Below are 19634 nucleotides of genomic sequence, written 5' to 3'. Positions count from 1 at the left end.
CCCACAAGAAGAATTACCATGTACATGATTTGGAGTTTGTTGCGATAGTTCATGCCCTCAAGATATTGAGGCATTATATTTTTGGGGTGTCTTGCGAGGTTTACACTGATCACCATAGTTTGCAGCATTTGTTTAAGTAGAGGGACCTTAATCTGATGCGCATGTGGTTGCGGATGCCTTGAGCAGAAAGGCCGAGAGTATGGGTAGTTTGGCATTCATTTCAGGGGAGAAGAGGCCAATGGCTTTGGACATCTAGTCCTTAGCTAACCGACTTGTGAGATTGGATATTTCGGAGCCCAGTCGAGTTCTTACATATGTTGTGGCTCAGTCTTCATTATTCAAGCATATCAAGGCTCGTCAGTATGATGATCCGCACTTGTTGGACCTTAGAGAGACGATGTCATGCGATGATGCCAATAATGTTACTATCGGCGATGATGGTGTTCTGCGACTCTAGGGTCGCTTATATGTTCATAATATTGATGGCCTGAGGGAGACGATTCTAGAGGAGGTGCAAAATTCGTGTTATTCTATTCATCCAGGTGCCACGAAGATATATCGTGACCTGAGGCAACATTATCGGTGGCAGCGGATGAAGAAGGACATAGTTGAGTACGTGGCAAGATATCTAAATTGCCAGTAGGTTAAGTACAAGCACCAAAGGCCAGGTGCCTTACTTCAGCAGATGGCTATACCGGAGTGGAAGTGGGAGCACATCACTATGGATTTCGTGGTTGGTTTATCGCATATGTTGAGGAAATTTGTTGTTGTTTGGGTCATTGTCGACAGACTGACCAATTCTTCACACTTTATTCCGGTGATGACTACTTACACTTCAGAGAGGTTGGCCCAGATTTATATTCAGGAGCTCATCCAGTTGCATGGTTGGCTCTATTTTAAGGCTTGTATGGTCGGTGATGTCATTTTCCCATCGATTGGTTTGAGCCCGGTGAGGATAGGTTATATGGTACCAATTTGGTAAAGGATGCCATGGATAAGGTAAAGTTGATTCAGGAGCGACTACGCACAACACCGTCCAGGCAGAAGAATTACGCGGATAAGAAGGCATGTGAATTGTCATTCATGGTGGGCGAGAAGGTCCTCTTGAAAGTCTGGCCGATAAAGGGTATCATGAGGTTCGGAAGGAGGGGCAAGCTGATTCCGAGGTTCATCGGTCCATTCGAGGTGGTGGAGTGAGTTGGAAAGGTTGCATACACGCTTGAATTTCCCCCTAGTCTATCGGGAGTTCATCCAATATTCCATGTGTCTATACTCTGGAGGTACCCATGCCAATATATCATTATCATAATTAAGCTAGATGATAGAGCTTGGGGTTATGAGGAGGAGCCAGTTACCATTGTTGACAGGCAAGTTCGCAGTTGAGGTCTAAGAAGATTTCAGCAGTGGAGGGGTCAACCAGTCGAGGAGGTGACTTGGGACACTGAGGAGGACATGCGGAGCAGATATCTACATTTATTCGGCACTATAGGTATGACTCTAAACCCGTTCGAGGATAAACGTTTGTTAAAGAGGTGGAGAATGTAACGACCCGATCGATCATTTTACTTTCTAGATCCCTATTTTCCTATTTAAGACTTTCCGTATGTGCTTTTACTATTTTATGACTTACAAGAACAATTGGTTTGGTCTTGGAAGGGTTCGGGTTGAATTCAGAACACTTGGTTCCATAATAGAGGCCTAAGATGGCCAAGTTTTCTTTGAGTCAACACTATGAAACAACCTCAGAATAAAGATTCGAAGGTTCCAGTAGGTTTGTATGATGATTTTGGACTTGAGCGTATGTTCGGATCAAGTTTCGGGGTGGGCCGGGAGCGTTTCAATGCTTATTTTTGAAAGTTGGCATCTTGAATGTTTTAGAATTTTCTAAGTTTGATTTGAAGTAGACTTTGGTGTTATCATTGCCCGTTTGGGATTCTGAGCCTTAGAATAGGTTCGTATTGCGATTTGTGATTTGTGCATAAAATTTGGCATCATTCCGAGTTGTCTAAGTATGTTTTATCGCATTTGGAGTTGGTTGAAATGAGTTTGAAGTTTAGAAGTTGATTAATTTGGTTTTGAGATACGATTCTTGATTTCGACATTATTTTACATGATCTGAGGCTTCGAGTATGTCTGTAGTATGTTTATAGACTTGTTGGTATATTGGACGGTGTTCCGAATGGCTCGGGTGTGTTTCAGACCACTCGGAGCAAAGTTAAAGTTGGCTGAAATTGTTGGTATGCTAGTGTGTTGGTGTACTTCACGATCGCGAAGGTAGTCCCGCAATCGCAAAGAAGGCTGGTGAGGAGCCTGATATTTTATTCTTCGCGAATGTGAGGAGGGCCCCGCTAATTCGACCCTTACCCACAATTTCGCTCAACACCAAGAATCTTAAATAACGATGAGGTTGATGGGAAAATTATATTTTGGTAAGTAAAGAATAGGTTTTGTAATAATTGAGGGACATAAGGTATTGGAAAATTACTTTGTATATGGGATGTAACGACCCGACCGGTCGTTTTGCTTTCTAGATTTCGGTTCTCCTATTTAAGACTATCCATATGTGCTTTTACTATTTTATGACTTGCAGGGACAGTTGATTTGGTTTTGGAAGGATTGGGGTTGAATTCGGAACACTTAGTTCCTTAATAGTGGCCTAAGGTGGCCAAGTTTGACTTGAGTCAACACTTTGAGTAAACAATCTCAAGACCGGGATTCGAAGGTTCCAATAGGTTCGTATGATGATGTTGAACTTGGGCGTATGTTCAGATTGAGTTTCGGGTGGACCGGGAGTGTTTCGGCGCTTATTGTTGAAAAATGGTGTCTTAAAGGTTTTAGAAATTTCTAAGTTTGATTTGAAGTGGACTTTAGTTTTATCGATGTCTATTTGGGATTCAGAGCCTTGGAATAGGCTCGTATTATGATTTTTGACTTGTGCGTAAAATTTGGCGTCATTCCGAGCTGTCTAAGTATTTTTGTCGCGTTCCTTGGTTGAAATGAGTTTGAAGTTTAGAAGTTGATTAATTTTTTTTTGAGGTGCGATTCTTGGTTCCGACATTATTTTATGTGATCCTAGGCTTCGAGTAGGTACATAGTATGTTTATGGAGTTATTGGTAAATTTGGACAGTGTCCCGGGTGGCTCGGATGTGTTTCGGATTACCCAGAGCAAAGCTAAAGTTGGCTAAATGTCACGACCCAAAACCTACCCAGTCGTGATGGCACCTATCATGGAACTAGGCAAGCCACAACTCAACATCCTAACATAGAAATTTTTTTGAACATAAAGACATAAGCAATTTAATAATTTAGGAAAGCCTTTTTGAAAACAGAAATATCCAAAATGCGATACAATCCATCCCAAAACCAAGGTGTCATAGAGTACATGAGCGTCTAAATTAGAATACAGTCCACTACAATATCTAGAGAAATAAACTGAAAATACTACTAGTGATAAAGGAGGAGAGTCAAGGCCTGCGAACGCCGTGCAACTACCTTGGTAGACTCCGAACTCTGAAGCCGCAATCAGCAACCGCCGTCGTGACAAAAAATGCATGTATCTGCAAATGAGGTGTAGGGAGTAACGTGAGTACATCCAACTCAGTAAGTAACAAGTCCAAACTTTGGACTGAAAGGTAGTGACGAACTCAACCGGTACATATAAAATAGAAATAACTTAACAGAAACGTAGGCATTCTTTCAAATTAAATAGGTAACTCAAATAGTAAAGTGAAGCAGACCCGAACAGTGTAAAGAAGATAACTCTGCTATCTCTACATGCCAATACATATGTTGTATGTGATGTACCATGCTATCAGCCTCATGTGCTCACACTCTCGAATGCTCAACCACTCGGTACTGTATATGGTCTATACGGCCCAGGGAATATCCATCCCAGAACATATACGTCACTGACTATAAGTCACCCAGTACCGAGGAAGGCCAATCCAGCACTGTGAAGAAGATCCATCTCCAGGTATCAAGTACTTCGGACAAGATCCATGTCCAGGGAAGATCCATCCCTCAATAATATCAACCGCGCTCACTGGGGGTGTGTACAGACTCCGGAGGGGCTCCTACAGCCCACGCGCTATCATAAAATCAGTATAACCGCTGCAGCGTGCAGCTCGATCCCATAACTGTCACTCATAATCAAGCTCTCAGCCTCACTCAGTCATCAATCTCTCCAATCTCACTCAAGGGCTCACAATATCATAAAAACTAGCCCGAAACAATGATATGATGTATCAATAAACCACAACTTAGACAGAGATATGATATGAAATGCATGAACATGACTGAGTACATAATATCAATGAAATCAGTGAGATGACAGTAAGAAACGACCACTAGGGGTCCCAACAGTACCGACATAAAGCCTAAACATGATATCTAGCATGATTGACAGCTCAATTACTTTATCACAAGATGAAAACACGGATATCAATAAAATAGAGTCACTATATAGTGCCATGGAATCAACCAGGCCACAATTCTCACGGTGCATGCTCGCACGCCCGTCATTTGGCATGTGCGTCACCTCAATACCAATCGTATAGCACATAGTTCGGGGTTTCGAACCCTCAGAACCAAGTTTGAAAGCGTTACTTACCTCAAATCGAGAAAATCCTACTTCGAAATGTCTTTGCCCCTCGAATCGGTCTCCAAATGCTTCGAATATAGCCACAAGCAGTACAGTATAATTAATATAGGCTAAATGAATCTATTCCACAAGAAAAATACAAAATTATAAGCCAAAAATCCAAAATCGGCCCGAACCCGGCCCCAGGCCCACGTCTCAAAATCCGACAAAAGTCACAAAACCCGAAAGCCCATTCACTCACGAGCCTAACCATACCAAAATTACTCAAATCCGATAACAAAATATCATTCAAAACCTCAAAAGTCTAGCTCAAAAGTTCTTCCTTCCCCCCCCCAATTTCTCACCCCAAATCACAAATTAGATGATAAAATTAAAGATGAAATCACAGGATTTAACCAAAACCAAGTAGGAATCACTTACCCCAATTAACTCCACAGAAAACCCTTCAAGAATCGCCTAATTCTGTGTTCTCTAGCTCAAAATATGAAAAATGGGTTCAAACCCTCATTTTTGAAATTAATACTGCCTGCCCAGATATCCTTCTTCGCGAACGCGACCTATGCTTCGCGAACGCGAAGCTTTGCAAACTCAAACCTTCGCGAACAAGTCCCTCACCTCGCGAACGCGTAGAACAAAAGACTGGGGGTCCCCAGCTACCTCACTCCCCTTCGCGAACGCGACGCCACTCACGCGTTCGCGATGCACACACTGCCATACCTTCGCGTTCGCGTCCTCTCCTTCGCGGACGCGTAGAGCAAAATCTCACCAACTCAGAAACACTCTTCGTGAACGCGAGGTTCCTCTCGCGAACGCATAAGAGGAAACTAGAAAAAGTGCAGCAGTAGATATCAGTTATCTTACCAAGGCAAAAAATAATCCGTTAACCACCCGAAACTCACCCGAGGCCCCCGGGACCTCAACCAAATATACCATCAAGTACCAAAATACTATACGAACTTAGTCGAGCCTTCGAATAACTCAAAGCAACATCAAAACACCAATTACACCCGGATTCAAGCCTAAAGAACTTCTAAACTTTAAAATTCCACAAATGACACCGAAACCTACCAAACCACGTCCGATTGACTTCAAATTTTGCACACAAGTCATATTCAGCATTACAGACCTACTCCAAATTCCGGAATCGAAATCCGACCTCGATATCAAAAAGTCAACCCCCGATCAATCTTTTCAAAAATTTGACTTTCGCCATTTCAAGCCTAAATTAGCTACAGACCTCAAATTCACAGTCTGGACATACTCTTAAGTCCAAAATCACCCAACGGAGCTAACGGAACTGACGAAACTCCATTCCTGAGTCTTCTTCACACCATCTCGATTACAATTAAAATTCTAAGACTTAAGCTTCCGTTTTAGGGATTAAGTATCCCAAAACACTCCGAAACCACAACAAGACCTCCCGACAAGTCACATAAGTAGAAACAGATACGGAAAAAGCAATAAATAGGGGATCGAGAATAATATGCTCAAAATGACCGACCGGGTCGTTACATTGAAATTGCTGGTGTGCTGAAGTGCTTCGTGATCGCGAAGAAGGCCGGTGAGGAGCCCGAGATTTTATTCTTCGTGAATGCAAGGAGGGCCCCGCGAACGTGATGGAGGATCTGGTTCCTCTTTCCGAACGCGAAGAAAGGAGGGCTTGAGTTGGTCTGGAATACTATTGGCCTTCGCGAACGTGTTTGGGGGATCACGAACGCGGAAGGCTGGGAGATGGTGCATCGTGAATGAGAAGGGAATTTTTGGTCAGCTAGAAGAGTTGGTCTTCGCGATCGCGAGCGACCTTCCACGTTCGCGAAGAAGAAATCCCTAGGTAGACTACTTTTTATTTCGGGACTTACCCCATTTCTCTCACATTTTCACTTGGGTCGGACGAATTTGAGAGCTCTTTTGAGGGGGATTTTCGTCAACATCACAAGGTAAGTGAATTCTACCAATTCTTGAATTAAAATACATGAATTGTGGGTAGATTTTAACATAAAAATTGTGAAATTTTGTGATTTTTATTGAAGAACCTAAGGTTTGGTAAAAATGAGATTTGACCATGAAATTAAAAATAAGTGATAAAAATGAGTTTGTAATGTCATGGATAACATTTATCTAAGAATATTTTCGGAATCCGGGCACGTGGGCCGGGGGTAGTTTTTATGGACTTTTCGAATTGGGTTGAAAAATTACTCTAATAGTTGAATTATGAACTTTTGAGTATATATTGATTAGTTTGTACGACTTTTGACTAGTTTCGGATTACTCGGCATCGTTTGGGGACTACTAATGAGGTCTTAGAGCCGAGTAGTGAGCTTGGAAGCGAGGTAAGTCTCTTGCCTAATCTTATAAGAGGGAATTATCCCCATGTGTGTACAAATTATTGCGTGCTACTTGTTGTGGGGGCTACGTACGTACGAGGTGACGATAGTCCGTACGTAGCTATATTCATATTTATGTCCGGGTAGACTTAGATTCACATCATGCCTTAAATGTGCTATTTGTATTAATCTTATATATTTGATTTTTTAAATTTTGATTGGGATTGAGACTAGAATAAAATATTGATCGAGTCTCTTAAATTGGAAATTATGAAATATTTGATGAACAGTAGTTCAATGTCTTCTCGATTCACATGTATTTTTCGCGAGCGAGAGAGTTTCTCTACTCTTATGGGATCGGGTCGTTCGCCTCGGCAAGATTATAAATTATTCTTATGGGATCGGGTCGTTCGCCTCAGTAGTGTTGTAAATTATTCTTATGGGATTGGGTCGTTTGCCTCGACAGTATTGTGAGCTATTCTTATGGGGTCGGGCCGTTCGCCTCGATAAAATTATGTAGCACTATTTTTACGGGATCAGGACGTTCGCCTCGCCAGTATTGCAATGGAAAGGAATGGATTCATCTTTGGTTCTTGGCAGTGGTGGCTCATACTGGCAGAAAACAATTGTAACTACTATTATCAATTTCCTGTTTGATATTAGTAATACATAATTCAAATTCAAAATAAATAGATAATTAAAAATGATACTCCCTAGACAATATAGAAGCAAAACTGATTGATATGGCATACGAAATGTAAAGGGTGTCATTGGCTCAACCAAATTGATTCTAGGTTGCTGGCTTTTCGTAGTCTCCCATGAAGTAGGTTATCGTCTCTCTTAGAAGGCGATGATAAAAATAAAAATTAGAGCTCTCGTGCTAAGAACGTGTTATGAAATATAGTTTAAAGTAACAATATAGAACAAGGAAAAATAAATTAAGAGATATAGAGAGAAAGAGAGGTTACTTGAAAATTTATCCGCGCTTCGCACGATACTGTATTTGAAAGACATTAATGAATGTATAAATAATCATTTTATAAATTTAGTGAGTTGGAGGAGATATAAATTGACATATAAAGTTAATTCTATTTATTGATGAAATAAAAATTATTAGATTTTATTTAAAAAAGAAAAAAATCACTTTCAAATCACTCTATGTATTTAGGTATACTAATATATCAGGAACACCATATATTTGTAAGACCAGTTTCATACTCAAAGTAAAACTATTATATCTGTTGCACCAATATATGCACTATTGGATTCTTTTCAATTGACGTCATCTACAAAAAGTTAGCACCATTATTGATCTGCATCCAAAGGGGGAAAAGAAAGAGGAGGAGGCAAATAGATTTTCTAAGTATCACATAATGGTTGCAATATACTCTTGAGATAAGTGAACAATCTTATACTAAATCAAAAGATCAGATATAACTAAAGAATAAATACTCCTTTTCAAGAAAGTTTGTTATCTTTGATAATCAAGCAAAACTTTTGAATTTTTTTGTTCTCTGCTTTCTTCTGTTCGTTATTGAAAGGATGATTGGAGATAACATTGGCAAAACTTAAGAGTTCATTTGCCTCCGGTTAGCGTCAATTATGTACTATTTCAAGAACAAATAGCAAACAAAGAAAAATAGGTTTACATGATAATCCACATGCACACTTGAAGTAAAGAGTACTACTCCTATTTGGTATCATGAATGCACAAACAAAATTTGGTCGAAGATAATGCGCTCATGTTACAAAGGTTTTTTCAAAAACCATAGCACACCATTCACTCCGGTTTCTTTCCTTTACACTCTCAACATTCAAGAAAATGTTATTTAGATAATTTTCAAAAGACACTACAAGTAAAACATACACTCACGTTTGTTAGAATCTTGTCAAATTAAATCCAATTTCCAGGAAACAAAAGTGACTATGCCAGATTTGTCTCAACACACGGGTCTGACTGATATCATCATCTGAGTTAAGCAACACTTCAAATCAACTTCCACATCCTGAAAATCCAAAACTTTTACCAAATTAGTCAACAAATCGTTCATTGTACACCCATGCTTTTATTAATAAATACAAACACTAAAAGAAAGGATATTGAATAAAGAATTTGAGTAGTTGTGCATAAAGTAAGTATGAAGATTTGAAACAGAAAAATAAACAAAAAGGAGCAAGAGGAAAACAGATTGAGAAACCAAAGGAATACATAGCTTAAAGTTCTGATTAGGTGGGAGTAAATTTGAAAGGAAAAGGTAGAGTAATTCTTTTGTAAGAATTAAGAGGTGTTATAATTTATAAATGTGGTAGACCTCTTCATATTTAGCCATTACACATTGTTGGTTGTTACTTTTATTTTTTGTAACTGAAATAAATATAATAAGATGTAATAAATAGGATAGAAAATTATCAGTTTTCAACTATTAAACAAATTAAATGGAAGAATGAAGGGAAAGAAAGCAAAAAAAAGAGAAAAAAGATAAATAGGATCCTTGGCCAAAGAGAGATGTCAAATCATCTTTTCCATTTCCAAATCTATATATATATATATATATATATATATATATATATATATATATATATATATATATATATATGGATTGTTCTGTCAATTTCATTTCAGACAGTAGCTGTAGTAATTTTATTATTCCCTAAATTGCGCATGCACTTGTGACGCCGAATTTTGGGGGCCTCTAGTGGACTTTCACATTTGTATTTATTATCATTATCACTTGTCTTATGTACTATTCGTACTAGTTATTTTGGTAAAGCAGTACGTATGTTCCCATGAGTTCTAGATTTAATTCTATTTATCTAATGAAATATTTTTAAGTTTAAAGGTTAAAAATGGATAATTAAATTGGAGATTTACCGTTGACTTGCATAGCAACATCGTTAGGCGTCATCACGACCTGTTATGGAATTTGGGTCGTGACATGTGAATTATAAGAATATACCGAAACAAGATATTAGAGGTCAAATGGATAAAGCTTTATGGACAAAGATGAGTTTTATGGCGGAGAGAAGGGGGTAGGGGGGATAGGTGGGTGGGAGTGGGTGAGTTGGGTGATAAGGAAGAAAGAGAAAAAAACTAGAAAATTATGGGGTAGTGTCAAATAAATAAGGCGTATATATTATATCAATATGTATGAAGTGAAACTAGGAGCCACGTTGCCCCTATAAAATGCTGCCAATGCATTAAAAGTGGGCTCCATATCTACTACCGTTAAATGTAGGGGTAATTTTATTAATAAAAATAATATGGTATATGTTTTTGGAGTGATAGAAGTAAATGTAAATCATTTAACAAACAATAAGTAGGAAATTAATATTCCTCGCCAAAATCGTGCCCACACAACCGCTACGACCAAGGAAGACCTATGACAGAGAAGGTAGAGACCCACCTCTCCTTTCCTTCCTTTTCCTCTTCCCTAGTGATTCTCAACAAAATCACCTGCTCTTAGTCCAAACACGAAACACCCACGTAGTAAGAAAGAGGAAGACCTTTTTTCTAATTCTGGCAGGTTTGATTATTTCCTGCAAACTTCCTCTTTCTTTTATGTAGTACTAATAATCTTTCTTCTTCTTTTCTTTCTTGGTTTCCATAACAAAAATTCCAAAGACAATTCAAGATTAATCTCATAGAGGGTTATTCATCCCATGAGAACATTGTGTCCAAATTTGAATAAGGCAGATGGGTTGGAGACAGTTTTGGAGGTCCCCATACCAGAGGAGATGTTTAACAATATGGGTAGAAATGCTGCCTTACAATGGCGGAATATGCGCAATCTTATGAGGGCTCAAAGTGCAGACAGATATTCGTCTTCTTCACATCATGTCAATGTATCAAGTAATGATTAATTCATGTTCTTGTTTAAAATCGTTGACTCTGCTCTTGTCCCTTTTCAAGTTCAATTGGACCATATTACTGATAACATGCATGTTAGGGATGGTTCAATGGTAAGCACTCTATTCCTTGTTTCCTTTTCTTATTGAACATTCTTGAATGCGATTAAATCTTAAAATTGGAGAGAATCTAAAATTTTGTCCTGGGCAGATGCTCTTGTTCAACTCCTTAGATATGAATAAGGTTCAATGAAAAAAGATAAAAGAAAAGAGGATTTGTTTTAACTGATTTAGATTTCAGTTTGAAAAACTATATATATTGAACTCGTAACTCCTTATGTTCATCAAGAGGATTCTACTGTTAAATACATAGTACAACAATATTTGGCAGCATGTGGAGGCCAAGGCGCGTTAAATTCGCACAATAGCATGTGTGCAGTAGGGCAAGTGAAGATGGCTATATGGTACATGCATCAAAGTGGTGGTAACGCCAACTCGAAACACCATTGTGAGGTTGGAGCCTTTATGCTTTGGCAGAAGAACCCTGACCTGTGAGTTATAGAATTGGTTGTTTCAGGTTGCAAGATAAGTATAGGAAGTAATGGGAAGGTTGCTTGGAGTCAGTCTTCCTCTAGTTCTAGTTCTTCAAAAGGTCCTCCAAGACCCTTTAAAAAGTTTTTCCAGGTACTATTTTGCTGATGAAAGTGTTATCAAATGAGAATATTTAACATATTTCCGTTGCTTACATAGACAATATTTCTGTAATTAATTCATGTCTCTAGTCTTTGCTTCAACAAAATAGCGACATACTTCACACAATCAAATGCAATGAAATGGGAATTCTTTAATATATTTCGGTTGCTTACCTAGAATTCATGCATAATTTTGATGGCAAAGTAAATCATATAATTGTAATGCATATTCATGATTTTTTGCATGCTCATCCAACAGAATATAATTTATGTGCTTAAATTGACTTTAAGGGTCATTCAAGTGTGAGTTTATGTATTTCGATTAGGGGTGGGCGTCGGTCGGTTTGGTCGGTTATTATGAAAGTACGGTTCGGTTTATCGATTTTCGGTTTTGTAATATTAATAACCAAATCAAACCAAAGTATTTACGGTTCGGTGCGGTTTTTTTAAGGTTCGGTTCGGTTATTTCCGGTTTAGTTTTTCGGTTATTAACGGTTCAAGATTTTTATATCCGATGTAGACTACGGATCTTTAATTGTAGTAAATTCTTTCACTATTTCTAGTTGGCAGTCCGACACTCTCGAAACACCAGTTATACCACTAGATTTGAAGCCTTGGCAATGCATGAAAAAGAACAGAAAAAAGATTGCAGAAAAGACTGCAAAATCTCGAACAGTAGAGCATTCTGCAATTTGCAAATGCAGCTTCCCATTTCAAAGAACCAAAGACTAACACCTAATTTGAGCATTTGGGCTTAGTAAGACTAATAGGCTAATAGGCTAAGGTACAGATGGGCTTGGCTAACTTGGGCTTCAGATGGGTATGGGTAGCGTAAGTTTGTAGGCCGGAAATTTTGGGTATGAGTCCAAAATTTCGGTTTTTCGGTTTAACCGAAAACCGAAATACCAAAACCGTAAACCGCACCGAAAAATCGAAATTTAATATTTTTAAAACCGCACACCGACCGAATAACCGTTTAAACCGAAACCGAAAAATTAAAATTCACGGTTCGGCCGGTTTTTTCGATTCGGCCGGTATTATGCCCACCCCTAATTTCAATGAACAGGGCTTGGACGCTAGATCAACGGCCAATTTGTTCTTGAATGTTATTTGTGTTGGAGAAAAGACTATTAAGGATGAAGAATGTTTTATTCTAAAACTAGAATCAAGCATAGACATGCTCAAGGTACAAAGTACGGCAAATTTAAAAGTTGTCTATCACACAATATTGGGATACTTTAGCCAAAAAACAGGTCTTGTGATTCAATTTGAAGACATATAATTAGTAAGATTGAAGTCACCAAAGGGGGATAGCAATGTCTTTTGGGAAACAAGTAAGGAATATATGCTCGAAGATTATAGGTACATTGAAGGTATCAACATTGCTCACAGTGGGAAGACTGCAACAACAATTTACAGATATGGAAAGAACATTGACTATAGAGCAAAGATTGAGGATACTTGGATGATTGAAGAGATTGATTTCAATATATCTGGTTTGCCAATGGACTGCTTCTTGCCTCCTGCTGAATTTGAAGAGCAAGAAATATATATATATATATATATATATATATATATATATATATATATATATATATATGGTTAGATCTTTTTCTTTTCTTGTGAAGAATATTTCAGGTGTATACTTATTTTTAGTTTTAACTCATGCACTCACTTAGGAGTCTCCCTCTCTCTCATCACATAATTACTAGATTGTTTAATGAGGTACTTTTTTTTCTTTTCTAATTAAGCTTTTCAAATTTTTGCTTTTTCATCTGGTAGCATTACCATGTAATATTAGAGTTATATTGACCCACTAGTAACTCAGAGGTTTACTTAGTTGTTGGACTTTCTTTGTTCAGCTTTTTTATTTTTTGAACTTTCAAGCATCCTTTTGCTTTTAATATCTATCTCCTTCTAATATGCTTCTTGCATCACATTTTATCTATTTTCTTCAAACCAGAAAGATCTACTTCTACATTAACTTGTATGGGATCTATGAAAGTAAATCTTATAGTGCCTATTGTACTGGACCAAATATAGGAAATCTAATGCTTGAGGTTTACCGTTGCCTTGCCTAGCAACATCGTTGAGCGTCATCATGACCTATTATGGGATTTAGGTCATGATAGTTTGGTATCATAGCACTAGGTTCATATAAGTCTCACGAGTTATGAGCAGGCCTAGTAGAGTGTTGTGGATCGGTGTGGAGATGTCCGTACTTATATTCGAGAGCATATAGAATGTTAGGAAAATTCTCTTTCTTCATTTCCTATCATGTAGTTGATATTGTGCTAAGTATTTTTCTCTTATTCTCTCATAGATGATGAGAACACGTGCTACAGTCGTACCAGACGGCAAAGGGGCTACTCCCCCGGTTGTTAGAGGCAGAGGTAGGGCCAAAGTTCCTGTTAGAGGACGGGGGAGTCCTAGAGTTGCTCATGTAGTACCACCAGTAGAACCAGTGGAGGATCCTATTATTGAGGAGCAGGATGAGGCACCTGTAGCAGAGCCGGCCTCAACAGATTTTATGACCACATAAGGATTTCAGGAGGCCATGGCCCGTATGCTGCAGTTCATGGATTCTATGACCCATACTGGGATATTTCAAGCGTATCCAGCCACACCTCAGGCGGGAGGGGGAGCACAAACCCCTGCCCCTCATGCTCTAGGGCACGTTACTACCGTTTATAATATGTCGGGTGCACTACCTACGGGCGGGGTTTAGCCAGTTGTAGCGGTTAGACCAGAGACCAAACTAGACGTGACCGTTGAGGAGAAGAAGCGGCTGGACAGATGGACTAGGATTCATCCTCATGTCTTTAGCGGTGAGTGACCATAGGATCCACAAGATTTCTTTGACCGCTACAAGGAGAGGCTGTATAATATGGGAGTATTGGAGTCTAACAAGGTGAACTTCACTATATTTCAGCTATAGGGAAAGGCCCATAGATGGTGGCAGTCTTATCTCCAGAGCATGCCGACAAGTTCACCTCTCTTGACTTGGGACCAGTTTACACATCTTTTCTTGGAGAAGTGTATTCCCTCTTCAGAGAGAGGGGAGCTTCAGGGTCAGTTTGAGCAGCTCTGATAGGGTCAGATATCTTTGACCTACTACGATGCAAGATTCACTGACTTGTCTCGTCATGCAGCTATCATACTCCATACGGATGTAGGGAGATTGCGTAGGTTCATTGCAGGTTTGTTCCTTGAGATTCAGGTTTTTATGGCCCGTGAGGTAGAGATGGGGACTCCATTCCTTCAGGTTGTATTATAGCTTGGATGATCGAGCATATCCGCAATCAAAGTAGAGAGTTTGCATTGAGGGATAAACGACCTCGGCATTTTGGTGGATTCAGAGGTGCCCTGTCCGGGGGTAGGGGTTAGTTTATAAGGGGCCATCCAAGCAGGCCCATGCATTCAGCACCACAGCCTAATCGAGGTGCTCCAGCGCGACCCTACTTCAGTGCTATTCTAGAGAGCACTTATCATCCGCCAGCTATTCAGAGTTTCTCCAGTGGGTATTCAGGCTATCAGGGTCAGACTTAGAGTCTGTAATTCACCACTCAGAGAGGTTGTTTTGAGTGCGGGGAGTTGAGCCATGTGAAGAGGTTTTGTCCCAAACTTTGGGGCAAGGCAGTGCAGCAGGACCATCGGCCCATGATTACTGCACCAGCTGCCGCACCGCCCTTCTAGCTAGACAAAGGTAAAGGAAAGGTGGGTAGGGGTCGCCCTAGAGGTGGAGGCCAATCAGGTGGCATGCCGGCTAGATTCTATTCCTTCCCAGCCAGGCAAGAGGGAGTCGCCTCCGATGCAGTGATCACAGTTACTATTTGTATCTTCCATAGAGATGCTTCATTACTATTTGATCCAGGGTCTACTTATTCCTATGTCGCTTCTTTATTTGCTCCTTATTTGGATATATCTCGTGAGTCCTTGGTTGTTCCTATATATGTGTCCATGCTAGTGGATGATTCTTTAGTTGTGGATCGGGTTTACTGGTCCTGTGTAGTGACTATCTATGGTTATGAGAATATAGCGGATCTTCTATTGCTCGATATGACTGCCTTCGAGGTTATCTTGGGCATGAACTGATTTTCTTTATAACATGCCATTCTCGATTGCCATGCCAAGACTGTTACCTTGGCGATGCCTGTGTTTCCTAGATTGGAGTGGAGATGTTTATCTATTGGTACTTCTAGTCGGGTTATTTCTTTCTTGAAGGCTCGACATATGGTCGAGAAGGGTTTCTTGGCCCATCTGGTCTTTGTTCGTGATACCATTGTGGAGTCTCCCATGATAGATTTAGTGTCTGTGGTACGGGAGTTTTCGATGTTTTTCCTGTTGATCTACCATGCATGCCACCGGATTGGGATATAGATTTCGGCATTGATTTGGCACTGGGCACCAAGCCTATCTCTATTTTTCCTTATCACATGGCTCTAATGGAGTTGAGAGAGTTGAAGGAGCAGTTTCAAGCGTTGATTGAGAAGGGGTTCATCAGGTCGAGTATGTCGTATTGGGGTGCACCGATATTATTTGCGAAGAAGAGGAATGGGAGTATGCGGATGTGCATTGATTACCACAAGTTGAACAAAGTCACTATCAAGAATAAGTACCCATTTCCGCCCATTGATGATTTATTTGATCAACTACAAGGTACTAGAGTGTTCTCGAAGATCGACTTGAGATCTGGGTATCATCATCTTAAGATTCGTGCTTTGGATATACCGAATACGGCTTTTTCGGACTAGATATGGGCACTACGAGTTTTTACTGATGTCATTCGGTTTAACTAATATCCCGATGGCATTTATTGATTTGATGAATTGGGTGTTCATGCCATATCTTGACTCATTTGTCATTGTCTTCACTGATGACATATTGATATAATCACATAGTATGGGTGAGCACGAGCAGCATTTGAGGATAGTGCTTCAGACCTTGCAGGAACAAAAGATATATGCTAAGTTCTCCAAGTGCGAGTTCTGGTTAGATTCTGTGGCTTTCTTGGGGCATGTTTTATCAGGTGAGAGTATTAAGGTGGATCCCAAGAAGATCCAGGCAGTTCAGAGTTGGCCTCGTCTTACCACAACGACCGAAATCAGGAGTTTCTTGGGGCTAGCAGGTTATTATCGTCGGTTTGTGGATAGTTTCTCATCTATTGTAGCTCCTTTGACTAGATTGACATAGAAGGGTGCTCAGTTCAAATGGTTCGATGATTACGAGGTGATCTTTCAAAAGCTCAAGACCGCATTGACTACAATACCAGTGTTGGTTTTGCCCTCCGGTTCGAGGATGTATAATGTGTATTGCGATACTTCACGCGTTGGTTTGGGTTGTGTATTGATGTAGGAGAGGTGAGTTATTGCATATGCTTCACGTCAGCTGAAGCCCCACGAGAAGAATTACCTTGTACATGATTTGGAGTTGGTTGCGATAGTTCATGCCCTCAAGATCTTGAGGCATTATATTTTCGGGGTGTCTTGCGAGGTTTACACCGATCACCATAGTTTTCAGCATTTGTTTAAGTAGAAGGATCTTAATCTGACACGCATGTGGCTTGAGTTACTGAAGGATTATGATATTACCATTCTCTATCATCCGGGCAAGGTGAATATGGTCGCGGATGCCTTGAGCAAAAAGGCAGAGAGTATGGGTAGTTTGGCATTCATTTCAGTGGAGGAGAGGCCATTGGCTTTGGACATTTAGTCCTTAGCTAACTGACTTGTGAGGTTGGATATTTCAGAGCCCAGTTGAGTTCTTGCATATGTTGTGGCTCAATCTTCGTTATTTGAGCAGATCAAGGCTCGTTAATATGATGATCCTCACTTGTTGGACCTTAGAGAGACGGTGTTATATGGTGATGCCAAGGAGGTTACTATCGGCGATGATGCTGTTCTACAACTCCAGGGTCGCTTATGTTTTCATAATGTTGATGGCCTAAGGGAGACGATTCTAGAGGAGGTGCATAATTTGCGTTATTCTATTCATCCAGGTGCCATGAAGATATATCGTGACCTGAGGCAGCATTACCAGTGGCGACGGATGAAGAAGGACATAGTTGAGTACGTGGCAAGATGTCTAAATTTCCAGCAGGTTAAGTACAAGCACCAAAGGCCATGTGCCTTACTTCAGCATATGGTTATACCAGAGTGGAAGTGAGAGCGCATCATTATGGATTTTGTGGTTGGTTTGTCGTGTATGTTGAGGAAATTTGATGTTGTTTGGGTCATTGCCGACAGACTGGCCAAGTTTTCACTCTTTATTCCGGTGATGAATACTTACACTTCAGAGAGGTTGGACCAAATTTATATTCAGGAACTCATCCGGTTGCATGGAATGACTATGTCCATCATTTCAGATAGAGGCAATCACTTCACTTCACTCTTTTGAAGAGTTGTACGGAGTGAGTTGGGTACCCGGGTAGAGCTCAGCATGACCTTTCATCCGCAGATCGAAGGGCAGTCGGAGCGGACAGTTTAGATTATGGAGGATATGCTTAGAGCATGTGTGATTGAATTCGGAGGGCAGTGGGATCGATTCTTTCCTTGGTCGAGTTTGCTTATAATAATAGTTATCAGTCCAGTAACGAGATGGATTCATTTGAGGCCTTGTATAGTCGGTGATATCATTTTGCTCAGCGGTTGGTTTAAGCCCGGTAAGGCTAGGTTATATGGTACTGATTTGGTAAAAGATGCCTTGGATAAGGTAAAGTTGATTCAGGAGCGACTACGCACAACACCGTCCAGGAAGAAGAGTTACGCGGATAAGAAGGCATGTGAATTGTCATTCATGGTGGACGAGAAATTCCTCTTGAAAGTCTAGCCGATAAAGGGTATCATGAGGTTCGGAAGGAGGGGCAAGCTGATTCCGAGGTTCATCGGTCCATTCGAGGTGGTGGAGTGAGTTGGAGAGGTTGCATACACGCTTGAATTTCCCCCTAGTCTATCGGGAGTTCATCCAATATTTCATGTGTCTATGCTATGGAGGTACCCATGCCAATATGTCATTTTCACAATTAAGCTAGATGAGAGAGCTTGGGGTTATGAGGAGGAGCCAGTTACCATTGTTGACTGGCAAGTTCGCAGTTGAGGTCTAAGAATATTTCAGCAGTGAAGGTCCAATGGAGGAGCCAACTAGTTGAGGAGGTGACTTGGGACACCGATGAGGACATGCAGAGCAGATATCTACATTTATTCGGCACTTCAGGTATGACTCTAAACCCGTTCGAGGACGAACGTTTGTTAAAGAGGTGGAGAATGTAACGACCTGACCGGTCATTTTACTTTCTAGATCCCCATTTCTCTATTTAAGACTTCCCATATGTGCTTTTACTATTTTATGACTTACGGGGATAATTGGTTTGGTCTTGGAAGAGTTCGGGTTGAATTCGGAACACTTAGTTCCATAATAGTGGCCTAAGGTGGCCAAGTTTGACTTAAGTCAACACTTTGAGTAAATAATCTCAGGGTCGGGAATTGAAGATTTCAATAGGTTCGTATGATGATTTTGAACTTGGGCATATGTTCAGATTGAGTTTCGGGTGGATCGGGAGCGTTTCGGCGCTTATTGTTAAAAATTGGTGTCTTAAAGGTTTTAGAATTTTCTAAGTTTGATTTGAAGTAGACTTTAATTTAATCGATGCCCATTTGGGATTTCCAGCCTTGGAATAGGTTCGTATTGTGATTTTTGACTTGTGAGTAAATTTTGGCATCATTTCGAGTTGTCTAAGTATGTTTCGTCGCGTTCCGAGTTGGTTGAAATGAGTTTGAAGTTTAGAAGTTGATTAATTTGGTTTTGAGGTGCGATTCTTGGTTCCGACGTTATTTTATGTGATTTGAGGCTTCGAGTACGTCTGTAGTATATTTATAGACTTGTTGGTATATTGGACGGTGTTCCGAATGGATCGGGTGTGTTTCGGACCACTCGGAGCAAAGTTAAAGTTGGCTGAAATTGTTGGTATGCTCGTGTGTTGGTGTACTTCGCGATCGCGAAGGTAGTCCCGCAATCGCAAAGAAGGCTGGTGAGGAGCCTGAGATTTTATTCTTCGCGAATGTGAGGAGGGCCCTGCTAATTTGACCCTTACCCGCAATTTCTCTCAACACCAAGAATATTATATAATGACGAGGTTGATAGGAAAATTACATTTTGGTAAGTAAAGAAGAGTT

At 40.1% G+C, this 19634-nt stretch overlaps 1 long non-coding RNA gene across 2 annotated transcripts; it reads left to right on the top strand.

Annotated features, from left to right (window-relative positions):
* The first annotated feature begins 10135 nt into the window (after window positions 1-10135).
* LOC104085864 (uncharacterized) lies at window positions 10136-13315 on the top strand. 2 transcript variants are annotated; one of them, XR_011411933.1, is made up of 3 exons: window positions 10340-10885; window positions 11163-11455; window positions 12530-13315. It is a non-coding gene; the product is annotated as an uncharacterized lncRNA (long non-coding RNA). The 2 variants fall into 2 exon arrangements; XR_683971.2 differs by lacking the exon at window positions 12530-13315 and having other exon boundaries at window positions 10136-10885; window positions 11163-11621.
* Window positions 13316-19634: the final 6319 nt, after the last annotated feature.

This window comes from Nicotiana tomentosiformis, chromosome 11, assembly GCF_000390325.3.
Source record: "Nicotiana tomentosiformis chromosome 11, ASM39032v3, whole genome shotgun sequence".
Classification (NCBI taxonomy): Eukaryota; Viridiplantae; Streptophyta; class Magnoliopsida; order Solanales; family Solanaceae; genus Nicotiana; species Nicotiana tomentosiformis.
This window is presented reverse-complemented; position numbering and strand designations above follow the sequence as displayed.